Below are 12202 nucleotides of genomic sequence, written 5' to 3' on the forward strand. Positions count from 1 at the left end.
ATAACAACAGTCGCAGCCACCACCACCTAAGATTTTATGGGAACCCAGGAAAAAGCTTTAGATGAAATTTTAGTCATCACTAAAACCATGCATCAGACTAGAGGAAGTATGAAGAAGCTGAGACAGCAGACTGAAATTAGAAAAATAATGTATTACAAGCAAAGTAAATTTCCATGTACACGCAACTAACTCTGCATTATGGGGCATGCAGTACTTTAGCAAAAATTCTTATTTTATTGGTTAAAGCAATAGAGATTTGCTGCCTAAAGGTGCCCAAAAACCCTGGGAACAACTCCCATAAAAGTTTTCCAGTGGCAATTCTTGTTGAATTTATGCCTAAAAATGAAACCTTTAGTCGCAGTTTCATTTGTTACACAGTTGTATCACTTTTTGTCTGAAGACCTCCAAGAGCTTTGTAGAGATTAAATTAATCTTCAGGGACATTTGCTAAAGTAGTATCACAACCACTTTGTTAGACAAACTAAAAGCAGATTTTATATATATATTTTGTAAATACATATCTATAGGTCCATGTACACTTATACACATAAGCTGAGTTCCCAGCAAGTAGGTACCTGGTGCTGCATTTCTTTGCAGCTTGCCACTGAAAACGTTCAGCACCGTTGAAACTGGAGGTCAAAATGACTTGCAAGTAAAAGGCAAAACTCAAGTCTTTAGAGCTAATCACAAGACCTAAATCCTTTCTTGTACATATGGGATAAAAACACATCAAAGAGCACATGTCGAAGGAGATGACGTAAGTCATCTCCATTATCGGCATTTTATGAAACAGTGAAAGCAGCCTTAAGTAAACAAGAGGCTGGCAGAAACTAGTTAATTTAATAGAGGTGTCATTTTTGAAGATGAGCACTTGTACTCTAGACAGACATATTAGGGTATTTTTGCAAGCATGAGAGGTTCACCAGTAATTATGCAGTCTCCTCTGCAGATTTCCCTGAATTTAAAAACTCTCCATTTTCTTGCCAGCAGTTTTAATTTCTCTAGCTACATCAAATGCATGGACACGCAATCATTTTTTGGAGGGAAACATGTAGTTTTCCAGCGCTCTAGTTCAAGTAAATAGGACATCACTGACATTCGCAGCCCCAAAACATTAGCATATCACCTGCAAGAACCACCTTCAGCAGCATCTCTTATTTGAGGCAGTACATTTGAAGTTATTTTCAGTAAGACAGATTCTTGCATAGCATAAATATGCACATAGAGTAGATATATAGAATAAACATACGCCAGACCACGCTGTAGAATAACTCCATAGTACATTCACAGGGCAGGTGTCTCAAGGAACGCACCACTTAAAGCAGGGTAAGAACCAAGTGCCGTCCTTCAGGGTTGGCAAGGATTTTCCTTAACTGCTTTGAACCTTATCTGCCCTGCCCCATTGCACCATAAATATTGATACTGTAAGAGGAAGCTACAACTAATACAGATGTTTCTTCTCACTTTTTTTTTTTTTTTAAAGATAGTCTGAAAATCAGACTTTTTTTTTTTTTTTTTTAGCAAACAGAAGCAGATCAAGTATTTTAATTACTCTTGGGTCGTTTGCACTCACAGAATTTCATACCCACATATCTTTAATATTTATAGCAGACACTGAAAAGATTTAACATATGTAGTGATTTTCACCAAGTAACTCCACACTCTTCCTGAATACAAAGATGTAATTTGTCACCATTTATACAACCTGCTAAAAATCCAGCTAGTAATTCATGTGAACAAGTTTCTCCTCCAAGATTTTAATTAAAACACAAATGCCTTGCACACTTCAAATTGTAATATCCTGTACATGTATTTTAACTACTGCCTGATCAGAGGGGGGTTTTGTAAATAAGATGCATTCTCACATCTGAAGAAGTTCTATGTAATTAGCTGAACACAATAAAATATATATTTTAAGACAACCTTAAAATAGCAACCCTAATAAGCAGCATGTAAAATAGAAATAAAACATTTAAGAAGTAATAACAACAATCGGTGAGACAAAAAATAAAGACGAAGTCAGGACTAAAGCAAAATACTATTAACAGGGCAGCAATTTCTTACGTTTTAAAGAAAAGTTTGTATTCTTTGGAGAATACCATGAGGAGTTTTTCAGAAAGGAATCCATAAAACAGGAAATTTACCGTAAAATTGAAACGGTACCTCACATGGGATCTAGTGGTTGTTTTACAGCGACTGCATGCGTTTGCTGGTTCAATGAATTTAAAAAAAAAAAGAAAAAGTTACGATTGTGATGCATAGGGGATAAAACCAGGTTCAAAATATATTTTTTTCTCAATACCTCCTAACTAAGGTGTCCCCATTGCCTTAGGAACCTTTCATGTTAATGAGAGGTTAAAGCAGTCACTTTTGGATACTTGCATTTATGTGCGTACAGCGCTGTGTGCTGGCTACAGAAAGCCACCCGCCAAAGGCGACATTTTGCCCTCAGATGCCTACACAGAGCTCCAATTAAAGTCAAGGGGAGTTGTGTGCACATATCTGAGGGATAGCTGGCCCCAAAATCTATTTCTCAAGTTGCTGAAAATCTCCCTGGAACAAAATTAAAGTGATAATAGGAACAGAATATAATAAAATAACTGCGCTCTCTGGAGACCCTAAGACCACATCCTTTGTTTCTCTGAAACATTCCTTGGTAACTTTTCAGCTCTGTCACTTTTTATTGCCCATGGTCTATAGTATTCCTGTCCTCATCATCGTCTCTTTTATCACCAGTCTGTAATTTGTCAGTTATCTCTGTATCTTAAAAAGCAGACCCAAAGCTTTCTCCAGACCCTTTTTCAGAAAGTGAAGATGTATGTGAAGAGGAGGCATGTTTGACAAACTGACGCTCAGCAACAATTCCTAGGAAATATGTACAACTTCTTTTTCCTCACTGTTACTGTTTTCTGTTTTATCAAAAATGATGATTCATAATTTCTGGAAATCAGGGCCAAGTGGGGTGAAAAGAACTATTAATATCCTAAAAATATACATGCCTTAGTCCTGTCACCAAGGCGTGTTAAGCATTGCTCATACTACAGAACTTCTCATAGATGCTTAACATTTTCCCCAGCCAGTCACGGCATTAGCTAAGATGTCCAGGAATATTTGCTTATTTGAAGTTAGCTTAACAGTGCAATTCATGGCACAAATAAATACTGCTATTCCACCTTGCACAAGTTATCTGCCGTGCCTCTGTTCTTGCAAAGACTTGACTGTATTGGGTAATACCCGGTACATATTAGCATTTCTACATATTAAAATCAGACAGCAATCTCTGAACAAATCTCTCCTAGAAATAAATTGGTTTTATCTTTGCTTTAAACAGGCTAGATGAAATTCATCTTGAAGAAAAGGAATGGTAAGAAATGGTTACATACTTGAATCAGTTTGTGTAATCTGGCTGTATTTGTGGCTTCTATTTTTCTGGGAAGGAGGTCTCAAATGGTGTCAGTGTATTTCTTGTATTCTCTAGTCCTAAGGGAAAGTTGACCTTATTTTCATTTTCCCACTGCCTGAGCCTTTGGTTTGCTGCAGAATTCCAGGAAGAACTTCCTGCAGGAGAACAATATCTGGCACCCATCGAGCTGACTAAGTGAAGGAGCAGTATACTAAAGGGTAGGTCAGCTTTGAGCAAATAAGGTAAATCATTGTTATCCTGGATACAAGACCTCTGAGGCAGAGCTGTAACACCTTTTGGGAAGCTAAGAACAACGAGCCGAAGGCTGCTGCTCTCTTAGTAACAGTAAATGGACAGAGGGTCATTCTGTTATAAAGCCCGTTGTGCTTTTAGCGCACATCTTTATTCTGTTAAAAAGAAGGCATCAAAAGCATTTCCACTTAACTTCAGGCTTGGGAGAGAGGGTTTGCTTGGTTTAATTTTTCTTTTTTCTTTTTTGAGGAGGAGTTTTCATTAATATTTTTAGTAAATACATGTACTTTTTGGTACTGTATGGAGGTGATTAAAATAAGCAAGCAATAAAATTGCAAAGAGCTGTTAGCAGGTCCCCTCGTAGTTTAAGTGCTAACATAAATGCACTTTATCAGCCATGCAACTCTAGGTCAAGGCAGCAAGTGAAAGTCTATATTGTCCAACACTGTGCAGTGAATCCACACTCACCAAAGGGTGGTTTTGCCTTGGTTTCTCACAACAAGCACTAACTTAGGCAGCAAAAGCACGATGGAGTTCAATTTGGACAAAGATGAGTTTATTCTGTCTGGAGGTCATATTAAAGATGGAGTTGTTTCCCTACAGCTACCAGAATGTATGAAACATTTCTCATTTACCTGCCCAGGTCCAGCCACAAGAGAAGTAAAGAACAGAAGAAGAAATGCAGCAGAAAGTATAAGAGGACACCAACAGCCTTCTCTAAATCCTGCCAGAGCAATTTTGCTAATTCGTGGTGGCATGGTGGTGGGCTCCCCTCCCGCTCTGCTGGAGCCCTGCAGAGGCAAGTGCGGTATAAACCAGGCTGGTCTTCACCAACCCTCTCCCTTAATCTCCTCTTTCCCAGCTTTGATCTTTGCTAACCTAGATCTAAGAAACATTTCCTGATGAAACAGATGTACCGGTTCCTTTTTACCAAACCCTTGTGCCAGGAGCCACTCAATACATTTGTTAAAGGTATATCTTTAGCTCTGGAAATCCATGAGCTGCAATCGCAGGAAGGTGGGAAAGCACATCTGAAAGATATCTGCTTCTGCCCACTGGCCACGCTCGCATAACCCTGCTAGGTAACTCTGCTGGCTCCATGGAAGAGTATGGACAACACCAACATCTTGCCAATCCAGTGTGGCCGATTCCTATTCATGCTTCTTTTCCAACATCTAAACTGTATCCACAGGCACTGGATGCACACGAGTCTACAGTATTTCCTGATCTTTTTGGTTCCTTCCTTCATTAACTCAGTCTCTATCTGACTCAGGAGCGGGTTTTGTGCAGCAGAGCATTCCTAATAAACACCCACATCTCATTTAAAACCACTTTCAGCGTTGACGCTATTCTTAAATTCTGTGGTTAATCTGGACTCTAATTTCAGCACTTTTACAGCAGCTGAGAATCCATTGCCTTAAAGTGTAAATCCAGAAAGGATTAAATGAAATTTGAAAAACAGGGCCTCTTCTTTGAGGCAAACAGGCATATGGTTTTAAATATTTCAGGCTTCTAGCTGTACCTGTGAAACATAAGCCTAAGCAGATCACAAGCCTGGGTGCTAGTTAACTAGACTAGTGCAAAAGCTTGAGTACACTTAAATTAGAAGACTTTTAGGGAAACACATTCCTTTGAGTTGACATTGGCAGTCACATTAAGACACATCGCACCGGTGGGGCAATTATCCCAAACCGGGTTTGGGACGGTACAAGTGATCTGTAGAGAGCAGTTGCCCTTGAGATGAAGGGAGCAGCGAGGCAAAATAGACGGATGTATAGCAACCACATGTTTCTTGAGGGAAAAGTAGGCTCTGGCAGAGCTCCAGCAAGGGTAGAGTAGGCAGCTGTATCTCGCTCTGAAAATGCAGCAACCACCTTCTACGAGAGGATGAAAAGGGGCTGCTTCTCTGTGTATAACTCTCTACAATCTGCAGCCATTTCTCCGGTGCAACTTTACACCAAATGTTTTATTATTCTCACTAGGGAGGAGCATGTTTCTGTAAATGCATTAGAAGTGTAAATATATTAATGCAATACTTTCTCCCAATTAAATAATTTATATATCCCCTTTATAACTGAAGCATGAAAAAATATGTGGCTTTCGACTAATATTTGAAATGGCAGTGGTTCAAGGACTGCCACTTTAGGGAGTCGACAAGTTGTAGGTAAAACAGGAGCGTACATCCAGCAGCAGTCACGTTATCCAGCATCCCTGTATTATACTCTACTAATATACATACCTGTGGCGTTTGCTATATCACACCAGTGGAAAGTAACATCTATAACACGTACTAAATTTGTAGTGCTTTCCCTTAAGTGTGAAATAGGAAAAGAGACATATTCCATAGTGCAATATTAAAAATGTATTTTTCCTCCAACGTTTGTGAGAACCTGCAGATCAGATCTCTACAACAGTTCTCCCCAGGCAGGAAAAATCATTTCCTGTCTCTTTTCCCATGAATTTTGCTGCAATTTGCAGGACTTTGTGGGAAATTTGCCACAATTTGTGGGACGCTTCAGTCCTCTATGGGAGTTTGCAGTTGTGTACTGCTGCAGCCTGAAGACCTCGCCGAGATATAGATTTCATATGGTGTGATTTAAACACAGAACTTCATGTGGGGATAGAGAATGGCCTTGTTTATTCCAACTCACTGGGAATGACGTATTACTCCACACTCACAGAGGTTTGAAATCAGCTGGACAATCAGGAGCCCCATTCATGAGCTATAGGTCAAGGATCATTAGGGAGAAGGAAAAGCGAACCTTCTCCACAAGAATATTATGGGTCAAACAGGGAAGAAAAAAAGAAAAAAAACACACCACAGAAAAACCCCAACACAACAAGTAGTATATGTACTATATTATTGAGAAAGAGTTAATACTTTGACCTCACTTTTTTCCTGCCTTTCACAAAAATCAGCTACGCCCTGTCTTCCAGGTAGCCGATGAGCAAATATTGCAGCCTGTGGGCTGCACTCCAGCTTTTCAAGTGAATGGTACAACGTACTCTCATCTGAACCAACTCTGCTGAGTAAGAGAGGAGAGGAGGCTGCTTAAATGACCATATCTCCAATGCAATACTGGTTTAAGATTAAGTACCTAAACTGTACTTTTGCCCCCCCCCCCTTTTTTTTTTTAATTTTATTTTCAGGGGTGGAAGGGAGGCAGTCCTAGTAAGTGCAGTGGTTAAATACCACCAGCATCGTAATGTTGCTTAGCTTAGATAAGATTTTGCTCACTGTAACCCTTCTGAGATAAAGAACAATATTTCTGCACACACGTTCTCATGAAAACACCCTCTACTTTCACACTTAGTTTTTTTTATTTAGTACAGTAGACTTTCAGATTTAAAACTGCAGAGAGCATCATTAATTTGATATCAGTTGCTCAGGTAGATAAGTATGTATGTATGAGAGGTGCCAGTGAATTCATTATTAACAAGCTTTCTTTACTCCCATTCAGAAAGAAGCACTTCTACTTGATCCAATATTTTCCCCCATTTCCTTTCATGGAACAACCTTAGTTTCTGAAATGTGGATGAATGTGTTTCAATACCGAGGTTGTTCACACGTTTCATTGGGCTCCACGAGATTTCTTAATGGTACAGAAGGCAGAAGTGACCAATTCTGCTAGAGGTGGCATTCTAAGAAAATATTTAAAAAAAAAAAAAAAAGGAAGAAAAGGAAGAAGGAGGTGGGGGGGGTGGAGAGAAAGCTGATACGGTAGTAGATAAACCCAGGCAAGTAGTATTGCCGACATGGAGAGTATCAATTCACCAGGCATTTTTGTGCACAGGCACTAATCAGTGCAAGTGTTTCGTGAACAGAAGATACAGGGAAAAGACAGTGACTGAACTGAGGAGTGACAGGGGATGACCTTTCAGGAACACTTTTCATTTATCTCTGAACTCAGCTACTCCAACAGCTCTTTAGGTAAATATTTGCTCAGGTCAAATGTACCAATACCGTTGTGCAAGACGGGGCTTTTTAACTTCATGTTTTTCACAACCTTAAAATATATTTAGCTTCCTGGAACGATGCTGGTATTTCGTTTTCGGAAAGCAGAAAGTCATCATTGGTGCCTCTATTTTAAAGCGTCATCAGAAAAGTAAATATGCCCAGTACATATCAAGGATTTTGCCAGTCATAAACCACTGGACTTCTCCACCTCTAGTACTAAAGTACAGTAGTTTTGTAATATACCTACATTCATTCATCTTACAGCCACAATTTGAATCTGCCCAAAAAGGAATCTGATAGAAAAAGATTTTAGCGTCCTTTTGTTTCTTGATTTTTGGGCTGATTTCTTTTATTCCAAAACAAAGAAAAATCTTGATGTGCAAAAAGCACAAAGATTGCTTCATGTTGTAGATTTTGAAGGAGAATGCTTTTTTTTTTTTGAAAGAGAGATGGATATCTGTACATTTTCCAGGCACTGCTACCACCTGACAAGAAAAATGAACCCCTCGCCTCCCTTCAAGGGAGAGGATGTGACAAGCACTGAGCCCCGTGGCTGTTCACAAAGGCAATTCTAACCACTGCCAATGGACCATGCTGGAATTTAGCCATCTCTACAGATAGGTCAGAAAAATAGTTCACAGATCTTCATAGCATTTGTGATACATAAATTATTCAGCTAAATTTTTCATCGTCCAGATAAGTTCTCAAGCATACAATGTTCTGTGATTTTTATTTGATGAGCACCTTGGCAACGATGGCTCAACTAGTTTGAGGAAAGTTCCCACTGTCTCACAAGAAGCCACTCATGGCCCACACTTCACGTTCAGTTTTGAGTTTGGTGGCTTTGTTTTTTGTTGTTTGTTTTTTTTTTTTTTTATTTTACAACTGCTTTGCAGAGTACTTTTACATTGCATGCTCTTTTTCTCCCTCATCTACAGCAAAAGCCACTGATATGGTACTTAACAAGATAGACAGTTAATAATTCATGTGCTCACGTTAAACCAGGTAATGCCATAAAATGGTGGAACCTGCTTTTTAGTCAATTTTTAAATAGTGCTTCTGAATGCCGAGGGGACTGCAAGCACCTCAACAGTATGTAATATTAACACATAAAAAGCTACATTTATATAACATTTATGCGACAAATCAACAAAAGGACAAAAACCTCAAGAAGCAAATGCTCCATCCATAGCTTGTACATAGACTTTTTGCTGTGACACACGCATACACAGAGGAGCCAGACAGCGATGGGAAGCTCACAAGGCACAGCAGAATAACGTGGGGCATGACTGGCTTATCCTCTACACTCTCCCACTTGGGCCAGGCACTTGTAAGGCAACAAATTTTGTTTAATTATTTTTCAGCAGAGGAAAAAAAAAAAAAAAAATGGGAAAAGCTTAGCACATTCATAGGGGAACTCCAGAAACGTGGCTTTTGTTGTTGTGTGGGCAGAAGCTTCTGTCCCTGAGAAACCCCACTGCATCAGTATTGCTACACAGGGCGATCGACCTGTTCCTCTTATGGCTCGGGGCCTCCAAAGCACAACTTCGCATCCCCAACAGCCCACGGATATGCTCTCTGTAACCTGGATCATAACGCCCAATATGTACTTCATCCAGCTGTCAGTGTTTTTTGACTCAGATTTGTCATTCTGACATATATTTGGGACTTTCTTAAGAGACTACATCTTCCCTGGGCCAATATATTTAGTCTGTTTAAATAAAAAAAATTTGCTAATTTCTTTCTAAGATACATTTGAGATTCTTTTCATGTTAAACTTCATAAGTACTTTAATCTTCTGTGAATTCAGTGGTTGCTATCTTTTACGTGGGTGACCTCTCAAGGTCCCTTCCAACCCAAAGCATTCTATGATTCTATTTAAAATGTTCTTAGTCTAGGATATCATATTTTAGGACTCTTCCAGAGGCAGAGTATAACAATATATGGTAACGATTACTATAAAAGTCACCAACTTTACTTAAGTTCCACCAAAGCATAATTTAGTATATATTCTTTGGAGCACGACTGTTAAATGTTAAACCTCCAGGGTGTGAAGGGGGTTAGGATTTTCTTGTTGTTGGTTTCATTTTTTAAAGTTATTTAGTTTGTTTGTTTTTAATAAATTAACCTACAGAACTGATTTGCAGTTTCCCATGGAAACACAATGGCAAGTGTCCTTCAAAGTTTTCATTACAAAAAAAATCACATTGGGGGAAAAAAAAAAAATAAAAACTACAACAAGTAAAATATGTTCTCTTCATCTCATAGTAATTCAGTCTATGAGAAAGCCAGGTGGAAATGCTTTGCCAGAAACACATGGACTGTAGTAGTCTTCCAGGAGTGCCAGAGTTACCTGAACTATAGGTATTTCCAGTCAGATATTCCCAAGGAGAAGCACCACCATGCTGCCCGTTACCACTGCATCATTTTTGTGTACATTACGACGAAGCAGCTGACAAAAGCCTTACTCAGATGGACTTTCAAGAGAAACTTCAGTGACTTGCCTTCATACATGCTGTGAGCACGCACATGCAAGAATGGAGTTGCTTCTCCCCATCCACACAGGAAAATACTCATTCACTGTGCAAAAAGACTGAGCCAAAACAGCTCTAGGGACTGAATTTCCTCACTTGCCCAATTCCCTTTGCTCAGGGAACCCAAACCACTGCACATGATTTGCAACTGAGACCAACTCAAAACAGAGCTCAACTTGGAAAACAGAGCTAACTGTCGCAGATCTTTGGAGTCCTCTTAATAGCAACTGACAGCTTTTCCCCCAGTAGAAAAATTGCCATTTTCATATAATTACTTTCCAATTTTCAAATTCAAAAAATATGCAGATTTCGAAGAAGAAAACCTGCTTTAAGATGACTACACAACCCTACCTACGAGGCGCTAGGCAGCACCACTATAATAAACTGTCATTCAAAGGACAGCAAATTTACATAGCGTACTAATGCATGGTAATACATGTAATATAACTCAGCAAAAGGCTGAATGAGATGAAGTGATTTCCTTGGCTTGGGACCACCCAGATGAGGGTGTTATTATCACACAAATTAGTGTGACTTGAATGTCTCCCTTTAAATGTATTAGGATAACAATAAAGACAGTTCACCCTAATGTGACCTGCTTCTTCCATAACATTTAACACCGTCAAATTAAAAGTGCAAATCTGTTACCACTGCAAATAAAAAAATAACGTACCTCATATTATTTTAGGTTTCTATTTTTTTTATTTTTTTTAAAAAAAAAAGGCCAAGTAATGAATCCTTTCAACTGGAAAAGGAAGAGAGATCAAGTTCTTTGAACAGACAAAAAATTAATTAGAAAAATCTAAGTTCCGTCAACTTTAAAAAAACCCACCTAATTAAGGATTTGTAGTGTCAATAGATCATAGTTCACTTTATGCTGCAACAATTTCTCATTTTTCTGTGTTTCTTAAAAACAGTAATTTCTCATACCTTTTGAAAATGGAATAGGACTACAGGGCGGGGACGAGTTGAGTTTTCACTATTTTTTGACAATTTCAATTAATGATCTGTGTATTAAAAATCCTTTTGCATCCTTTCTATGAAGGATCTAGTTTAAAGGACACATTATTCGCATCATTATATGCCTGAAGAGTTCATATTCTGTTCCAGCAACAGTCATCGCTGTACTCACAAGGTGGGGAGAAAGGGGTCAACCTCTCCCTCGAACGAAAAAAAGCCCAAAGCAAGCAGCCAATAATTTCAAGGTTAACAAAATAATCTTTGTAGTAATTCCTAAAGATCAAGAAAAGGACATTGTGCAGAGCTGGGTTCTTAACTTGCATGAATCCATGTTCTTCAAACACGGGTTGACTTAGACTGAGTCAAGCAGTTGTGAATGTGGTCCATGGTAGGTAACAATGTGGGACAAAACTGAGCGTATTGCGTATGATGGGTTTAACTTGTAGAAACGTCTTTTATCTCTGAGCTACTGCTTGCCAGAAGTGAGGAAGAGAGGACACTATGCTCTCTGTTGCAGTACATTTCAGGTAGGAAATAAAATCTTGGCACTTGGTGCCATTGAAGTAGTCCTAACAACTTCTGCCAGAAAGAGACTTAATAGTCCTGCTATGTCAAACTCAGTAATCGGTGGAAAAGTACAGGAGTATTATTACAATATGACAGTTAAATTTTCTTGATATTGGTGAACATAGTAAATACCTTTTCTTAAATTTGTTGTTTTGAAATGCTGAATTAGTCATAGAGCATGAATTATACAACCTACTCTTAAACCATTCCATTTACCTACGAATGCCCGCTAAAAATTAACTCTGATTTTTTTATCAGAAATGGTACCAGAGAGATGCTGTAGAATACAGCAGATGAATGCACTGCATGACTGTAATGTGGCTTACACACACGCACCCCCCCCCCCCCCCCCCGCCACCCAACTTTCTTACCCCTTAAAGGAAGATTGAGAGGCTGTAGCACCAGAGCAGATGGAGTTTGAGTCCACGTGACTGGGTTCAGCTTTTACCCCCAAAATTAAACCAAAACTAGAATGGAAGTACACCCCACCCAAAACATTGGCTTGGCTCCAGAATCTATAGTCAGTCA

The sequence above is a fragment of the Pelecanus crispus genome, chromosome 5, assembly GCF_030463565.1.
Source record: "Pelecanus crispus isolate bPelCri1 chromosome 5, bPelCri1.pri, whole genome shotgun sequence".
In the NCBI taxonomy this organism is placed as follows: Eukaryota; Metazoa; Chordata; class Aves; order Pelecaniformes; family Pelecanidae; genus Pelecanus; species Pelecanus crispus.